At 41.1% G+C, this 8,383-nt stretch overlaps 1 pseudogene; it reads left to right on the top strand.

Moving 5' to 3' along the window:
• Positions 1-6,555: 6,555 nt before the first annotated feature.
• LOC136145032 (nucleophosmin pseudogene) lies at positions 6,556-7,352 on the top strand (annotated as a pseudogene).
• Positions 7,353-8,383: the final 1,031 nt, after the last annotated feature.

The following is an 8,383-nucleotide window of genomic DNA, read 5'->3' as shown; positions in this document are numbered from 1 at the left end:
CTCCTGCTATAAAGATATCAGATTCCAGGGACTTCCCTGGTGGTCCAGTGGCTAAGACTGCAAGCTTCCAATGCAGGGAAACCTGGTTTGATTCTTGGTCAGAGAACTAGATCTCACATGCTGCACCTAGACCTGGCACAGTCAAATAAATAAACATTTTTTTTAAAAAGACATCAGATTCCAGCAAAGAGAATCTTTGGGCAAGCTCATTTGATTTTTGGTAGTTATTCCTTTTAAATGCAATGCCAACAATGAAATGGAATCTCTTTGCATAAGGATATTCCTAAATACGTCCTTTTATTCACTCTATTATTAAAGCAATCTTTAACAACAAAATCTTGTCTATTTTTGGGGACTGGGGATTCTAAGATGGACAAAAATGTCATGGTCAAAATTCAAAGTCAAACGCTCTGGACAGAGACACAGTCACTGTGTGATAAATTTAATGACAGAGACCAGTATAGGATGCTATGCGCATTTTCTTTTTATTCACAAATAATTTCATTTTACTCCACATCATCCTCAAGCTACCAACATATGCAACCAACTTACTTATTAATATTTACTGTTATCATTTTCTTACTTCACTGAAATTCCTCAATCCACAGAAATCTAGCATCTAACCCACCCTCCACTTATACTGCCCAAACAAGCTCACCAGTGACCTCTTTAAAAATAAATCCAATGGGCATTTTCACTCCTTATCTTAATCTGCATGGACATGTGCTTCCTTCCTGAAGTAACTTTTTCCACTGGTTTCCATGGCACCTCACCCTCCTAGTGGTTTCTCTAAGATTTCTGGCTAACCCATCTCAGCCTCCTTCATGACTGTCTGTTACTCTGCTAATCTCTTAAAGCTCAGTCCTATATATGTTCACATAAGTGAACTATAAATATGCTTGATGATTGCAGCCATAAATATACTGGGTGATTGCAACTGTAAACACACTAAATACTGACAAAGCTGCATCTGACCAAAATCTTTCTTCTGAGTTATGACATGTGTATACAATTGTCAATACAATCCCTCTCGGGTGTCACTGAGGTCCATTACATTTAGGCAAAACTAAGTTATTGTTGCTCCTTATCAGAGCTGTAAGAACATATGTAGAGAGAACTCATGTGATGGAACCTGTAAAAAAGTGGACTTTTATTATTTTAATAGAAATATTCAAATAACTACACATATTTGGGACCCATCCAATATCCTTGCATGAATGTCTTCTGGCTGTTGACTGTCCCTTTGTTACTAAAATGTTCTTGGAAGAAACAAACAACAACCGAAGTCCCATTGGTTAGAAAAATCTATTCCTTTTTTCTCCATCTTTCTCTATAAGTAAATAAAGACAGAGGGAGATGGGAAAAGGCAGAAGAATAAAAGTACATGGTTGTCAAAGATGGATAACAAAGAAAATGGTGGGAGAATGCAACGTATCGCTAAGGGGAGCCTAGGACTCAATCAATTGCGGATAAATCAGAGAGAAAACAGAGCTAAAGGTAACTTTGTCCATGTTATTCTGAACTCAGTAAAAGAGTGGGTGAATATTAGTCTCTTAGTCATGTCTGACTCTTTGCAACCCCATGAACTGCAGCCCACTAGGCTCCTCTGCCCATGAAATTTTCCAGGCAACAATACTGGAATGGGTATCCATTCCCTTCTCCAGGGGATCCTCCAAAGGTAATTTTGCCCTTGTTATTTTGAACTCAATAAACGAAGTGCTTTAAAAATAGAGCCAGTCATTAACTCTGCAAAAGGATGCCCTTGGAGCTTTCCATGGGAGCGCCTCCTTGTCATTCAGCTCTTAGTTCAAATGCCATCTCTCCAGAGAGGCCTTCTCTGACCCCCCACTAGCCACCCCAGTCTCACCTCACTCTCTTACTTCTTTACATTTTGTTCCTTCACAGCTATTTATACCCATCTGAAATTCTCTTATTTATCTGGTTATCTGCTTATGCATCTTCTACTACCCACCAACCACTCCATGAGAATACAAGTTGCATGAAAGCAAGATCATATCTGAATCTCCAAGGACCTAGACTTCTGTTCAAAGCCCAGGTTGGTAGGGGACAGGGCCCATGTTGGAATCAGGCCTCTGTGTCCTGTGCTTCCCTGTGGTCAAGGCTGTCCATCATCTTCTTTCCACAAAACAGTTTTGAATTCAATCTCAAAGAATCATCTCTACCGAGGGGTCCACTTCTGGCAAAGAGACTGAGGTGCAAGTCTTTCTGGGGTCTGTGTCTCTGGATGTTGTTAATGAACTGCAAGTGGAGGGACACTACTGCCTGGTGGAAGGTCTGGAGCTGTCCTTTCCCTTATTAAAGACCGACCTGTGTCCCCACTAACACCTCCATGATGATGGGCTGGAAAAGCTGGAGGGAGAATTTTTTTTAAGTAATAAGACTGTTAAGAATGACCTCACAAAGTGAAAACTGGAGACGACACATCCCCCTGAACATGGACTGCCTGCTCTGAGTTATTTAAAGTCTCTTTCCTAAAAGGTACCAGTTCTTACTGTCTGATGATCTCAGAGGCTTGCATCCTTCCCTTCGCCCCCCTGCCAGCCCCAAACCAGCCACTGAAATGTAATAAATAGTCTCCAAGCTCATCCTCTGCTGAGTCATCTGGAGCTGGGAACCTCATGCATCTCAGGGCCTTGTCCGAGATCGAATTCCTCTTTATAAACAGTTCCCTGAATATGAACAGACACACAGTTCATGAATGATCTGTCACTCAGGCAGCTTCTTAGAGACCACTGCTTCTGATGAGAATGGTTCACATTTTCTAAATAAACCATCAAAGTGAAAGTGTTAGTCACTCAGTCATGTCTGACTCTTTGTGACCCCATGGACTGTAACCCACCAGACTCCTCTGTCCATGGAATTCTCCAGACAAGAATACTAGAATAGGTAGCCGGAGATCTTCCCAACCCAGGGATTGTACCCAGGTCTCCTGCATTGCACGCAGATTCTTTGCCATCTGAGCCACCACGAAAATAATCCATGCCAGCACCCTAACTCAGCTGTTAAAAAAAATAATAAAATCCCCCAAGTATGGTTTAGGAACCAGCAGCATTTACTCAGGCAGGGTTTTCTAAATAAGTTACTGGCTGCTCTCTTTAAATAGATGAACAGAATTTCAGAATTGGTAAGAATTTTGGAAACTATCTCAGCCCAACACCTTCCAATGTATGTTATACTAAATACCGGAACTGCAGGACATTATTATGTGGGGAAGGGAGGCTTGGGAATAAAATAAATACAGAGAATGTTGTGTTTCATGAAGTTCAACAGGTTTCCTTGTGTAAGAACTTATAGTCTCTAAGGTATACTGGGAAACTTTATTTGGGAAAAAATATAAGATACCACATATTCTCATCTTATTATCCATGGGACCCTTTGTCATGGGACATCTTGTTGGATCAGTGTTATATGGAATACTAATTTGGAAAATGCTAGTCTGGTCTTACTTTTTATAAGTAAGTCACTTTGGTCAGGGAATAGTTTTATGTGTGTGGTGTACAAAACTTTCCAGATGTTCCTTTCATTGAAATTTTATGGAAACCTAAATTAGAAGAGGTGAATAGCTGAACACAAGGTAGTTTAGTGGAATGTACTTGGATTAACATCCTGGCATACCCAGCTGTGAGATGTGTGGTCTGAGGAGAGTTGTGTTATACCTGTGAGAAGGCTCAGGTCAACCCAGAGCAAGATGTGAGCAGCCAGTGTCTCCTACTGAGGGGGGACTGCAGTGCTGGGGTTGTTCTTGTTCAGATGCCAAGTCGTGTTTGACTGTGACCCCATGAACACCAGGCTGTCCTTCACCATCTCCCGGAGTTTGCTAAACTCATGTCCATTGAGTTGGTGATGCCATCCAACCATCTCATCTCCTGTAATCCCCTTCTCCCGCCTTCAATCTTTCCCAGCATGAGGGTCTTTTCCAATGAGTCAGCTCTTCACATCAAGTGGCCAAAGTATTGGAGCTTCAGCTTCGGCATCAGTCCTTCCAATGAATATTCAGCGTTGATTTCCTTTAGGATTGACTGGTTTGATCTCCTTGCTGACCAAGTGACCCTCAAGAGTCTTCTCCAGCACCACAGTTTGGAGACCATCCATCAGACTTAAGCTCTGCAGCACATCCAAAGCTGGTATCCACTGCCATCTGCCCATGTCCTTTTCAGGTATCTGATACTCTTGGTCAAAAGTTTATAACCACTTGATTTTTTTCTGGAAAAACTCCATGTTCCTCTTTATGTCAAATAGATTACAGCTGTGGCTATCAATTCAACAATTGTTCTAACAATTTGTTAGAAACCTGCTAAGAGCAAGCACTGTGCTAAAAACTGGCAATGCAAATATAAACAGACTAGATAGAAATTAAGGTCGCCATTCTGGGCTTTTATCACTTGCATTCATATAGAGTCTCTCGCCCTGATTCTACGTTGCCTCCCAAGTCCCTACTTCTGCCTGCCTTCCAGGGAAAAGAGAGTACCTGTCATGATACCATCCTTTGGGGACTTCCCTGGTGGCCCAGTGACTGAGTCTCCGCCTAGCAGTGCAGGGGGTACAGGTTCGATCCCTGGTCAGGGAGCTGAGATCCCACATGCTTGCTGCCAAAAAAAAAAAAAAATTAAACAATATTATAACAAATTCAATGAAAACTTTAAAAATGGTCCACATTTTTAAAAAATCTTTAAAAAAAATGATACTGTCCTTTATAACTTTGCTCTCCAGCGGTATGTTCATCTATCATGACATCCTTTGAGCATGTGCATAATGCCAGGTGCTCTGAAAGTTACCGAAAGGACATGGATGAGAAAGATACAGGCCCTGCCTTCAAGGAAATCATCACTGAGCAAACCACCATGGCCAACCTCTAGGTGGATAGTAGAACATGCTTTTGAATGTTGCAAAAAAGAAAGCAGAGGCACCCATTTAGAACTGAAAGTCAGAAATTTTGCTCTACCTTAACCAACTGGGATTCTCAAAAAAAGCCCACTAGCATTTCTATTCCTTAGTTGCCACCTGTTCAGGAATGATCTACCTGATCTCTTGTCCCAGGTTTTAATTAAACAAAGAATATTTACATAACATCTAACAGATGTAACTTTTTAACATGCATTTTTAACCTTCACAATAACCTGGTGAAATAGGTATTTATCACTAATATTATAACATCAATGGTAGTTGTTATTGTATTAGTCTTAGCATCTGTATCATAAGCAATAGAACTGTTAGTATAACAGGAGTGATCATATATCTGACAGGCCCAGAACAGAGCTATATGTACTTGTATTCTCATACGATTATTAAAAGTACTCACTTGGAAGCTCAAAACTATCCAGGTTTGGCGATGACACATTGTATGATCCCTCAGTCATTCGCCCAGGTTCAAATAAGGCTCAGAGAGGCCACAAGGGATATTCAAGATCACACAGCTGATGAATGGACAAGCTCTGATATGAACAAAGGTCCTCTCATTCTAAATACCATTTATTCTCAACCATCACAAGCAGGACCAATTGCTTTGTGAGAAATAAAGAAGTCCACAAATAGGGAGGTGCTTTATAAACTGTGAGATGACGTACGCCGCTTGGACAATGTGCAGTTACTAATAATCCATCATCTATCAGTCCTTTCCAAGGGCGCATATCAGAAGGAGTCAATCATAGAAACAGCCCAGAGGAGGCTGAGAAGCCACAGTGGATGGGACCAAGAGGGAAGAAACTCTGCTCACACATTGGCAAAGAAAACTCCCTTCAACAAAGTAAAGCCATGAAACAGGCTAAATGACACAGTGTCTGATGCTGAGAAGGGGAAAGAAAAAAGAAGGACCAACGTTTTTCCTGGTGAGACACATAATACCTCTGTTCATGGGATGAAGTGGAACGTGGCATCTGGTGAGAGGAGGAGAAGGAAACATGGTATGTGTCCCAAAGAGAGATGAACCCATGCCAAGGACAACAACTGCCTCCAGGTGGAAGAAGTGTCACCTTACAAGTGTTAATTACCTCCCAGGCTGAGCAGAGTCCTGTCACAGCGAGGATGGAGAGGAAAGCTGGTTGGTGGTCATTGCTTTTTTCAACCCTAACAGACATTCTGTAGCTCTTCATTTTCCCCCAGTTCTATTGAGAAATAGTTGATATAACATTACTGGGAAAGTTTCAGGCGCACAGCACAATGGTTTGATTCACATAGATTGTAAAATGATTACTGAGATAAGTTTAGTTAACGTCCATCATCTCATAGAGATACAATGAAAGAAAAAAAAAAACTTGACTATTTCTTGTAATTAAAATTAGGCAAATCAATTATGATGTAAGCAATATTAATATTTGTTAAGGTTTACCTGCTTAAAGTTACAATGACAATAACATGTGAAAAATATTAACTAAATTCTCATCGGTTCATACGGTTTTGTAAAATAAAGTATTTCTAGTCCTTTAGAAGGGCTTCCGTTTTCCCTGGTGTGACCCTGTCCTGTGCGGTTGCTCATTTGAACAATAGTCATTTAATTCCATCCAGCTTCTCTCCCACATAAGTGCATGCCGCCAACCCATGGAGGATTCAATGGACATGGATATGAGCCCCTCGAGGCCCCAAAACTATCTTTTTGGTTGTGAACTAAAGGCTGACAGAGATTATCCCTTCAAAGTGGATAATGATGAAAATAAGCACCAGTTTTCTTTAAGAATGGTCAGTTTAGGGGCTGGAGCAAAGGATGAATCACACATTGTTGAAGCAGAGGCGATGGATTATGAAGACGGTCCAATTAAAGTAACACTGGCAACTTTGAAAATGTCTGTACAGTCAACAGTTTCTCTTGGGGGCTTTGAAATTACACCACCTATGGTCTTACGGTTGAAGTGTGGTTCAGGGCCTGTGCATATCAGAGGACAGCACTTAGTAGTTGTAGAGAAAGATGCAGCGTCAGAAGATGAAGAGGAGGAGGATGTGAAACTCCTAAGTATATCTTGAAAGCGTTCTGCCCCTGGAAGAGGTAGCAAGTTTCCCCAGAAAAAAGTAAAGCTTGCTGCTGCTGCTGAAGATGACGATTATGATGATGAAGAAGATGATAACAATTTTGATGAGGAAGTCGAAGAAAATGCTCCAGTAAAGAAATCTGTACGAGATACTCCAGCCAAAATGCACAAAAATCAAACCAGAATGAAAAAGACTCAAAACTGTCAACACCAAGATCAAAAGGTCAAGAATCCTTCAAAAAACAGGAAAAAACACCTAAAACACCAAAAGAACCTAGCTCTGTAGAAGACATTAAAGCAAAAATACAAGCAAGCCTAGAAAAAGCACATTGAACAATCCTGGGAGCTACTGGTAAATTAAGCCCAAAGATGGGGAGAGGAAAAGGAGAGACCCAAGTGGTCCAAACTGAGTATCATCAACAGTCCCGACTGAAGTCTTCTATTTTAATCTCAAACCCCTTTCCTGATGGGCCACCCACCCATGCCTCCTTCTAGGCTGGAAGCAATCAATTGATCTCTTAAAACACTTTGACTGCTGTGATTCAGTGAGCCTTCTACTTTGCTTTCTATTTGTGCAATTACCTCACCTCTGACCATGTATTTCCCTAGCTGCTCAATAAAAATTTGAATCAAAAAAGGTGTGTGTGTGGGGGGGGCGCTTCCTTGGTGGCTCAGCAGTAAAGAACCCACCTGCCAATGCAGGAGATGCGGGTTTGATCCCTGAGTTGGAAAGATGTCCCAGAGGAGAAAAGGCAACCCACTTCAATAAGACACTTACCTGAGAAATCCCATGGACAGAGGAGCCTGTCGGGCAACAGTCCATGGGCTCACAAAGAGAGGGACACGACTTAGCACCTCAACAATGACAACAGTCTTTTAAAGTATTCTCATTGTGATGAGAACTCTTGGGATCTACTCTTTCAACAGCTTTCTTAAGTAACATACAGCCGTGCTAACTGTAGTCATCATGCTGTTTGTTATACCATCAGTACTTGTTTGTCTTGTAACTGGATGTAGCTTTTCATTTGAAGTTGAGGTAGGAAAGAGAAAACTAAGTATGACTGAGCACTTGCTTTAAGCCAGGCATGCTCACTTGACAAATATTTTCAGAGCTCCTCATATGTTTCTAGACGCAGATTTAGGCATGTTATTGTGCAAAATAGATAAAGAGCCCTGCCCGCAAAGGAGCTTCAATTATAGGGCGGAGGCACACAATTTACAATAAATGCAATAAATCAGTACTTTCTGTGTCTTATTCACCTTTGTTACTTCATTATTCTGCATAATGCCTGAAGTACATGTAAGACGAACACAAGGATGAATGAATGATTAAAATTTAGACAGGTAAGAATTTGGCCCTACAGTTTCCTGAGGGAACATTCTGGAAAGAAAAAAATAATTTG

Source organism: Muntiacus reevesi, chromosome 12 (genome assembly GCF_963930625.1).
Source record: "Muntiacus reevesi chromosome 12, mMunRee1.1, whole genome shotgun sequence".
Taxonomy (NCBI): Eukaryota; Metazoa; Chordata; class Mammalia; order Artiodactyla; family Cervidae; genus Muntiacus; species Muntiacus reevesi.
Note: the sequence above shows the minus strand (reverse complement) of the source record. Positions and strands in the feature narration are given on the sequence as shown.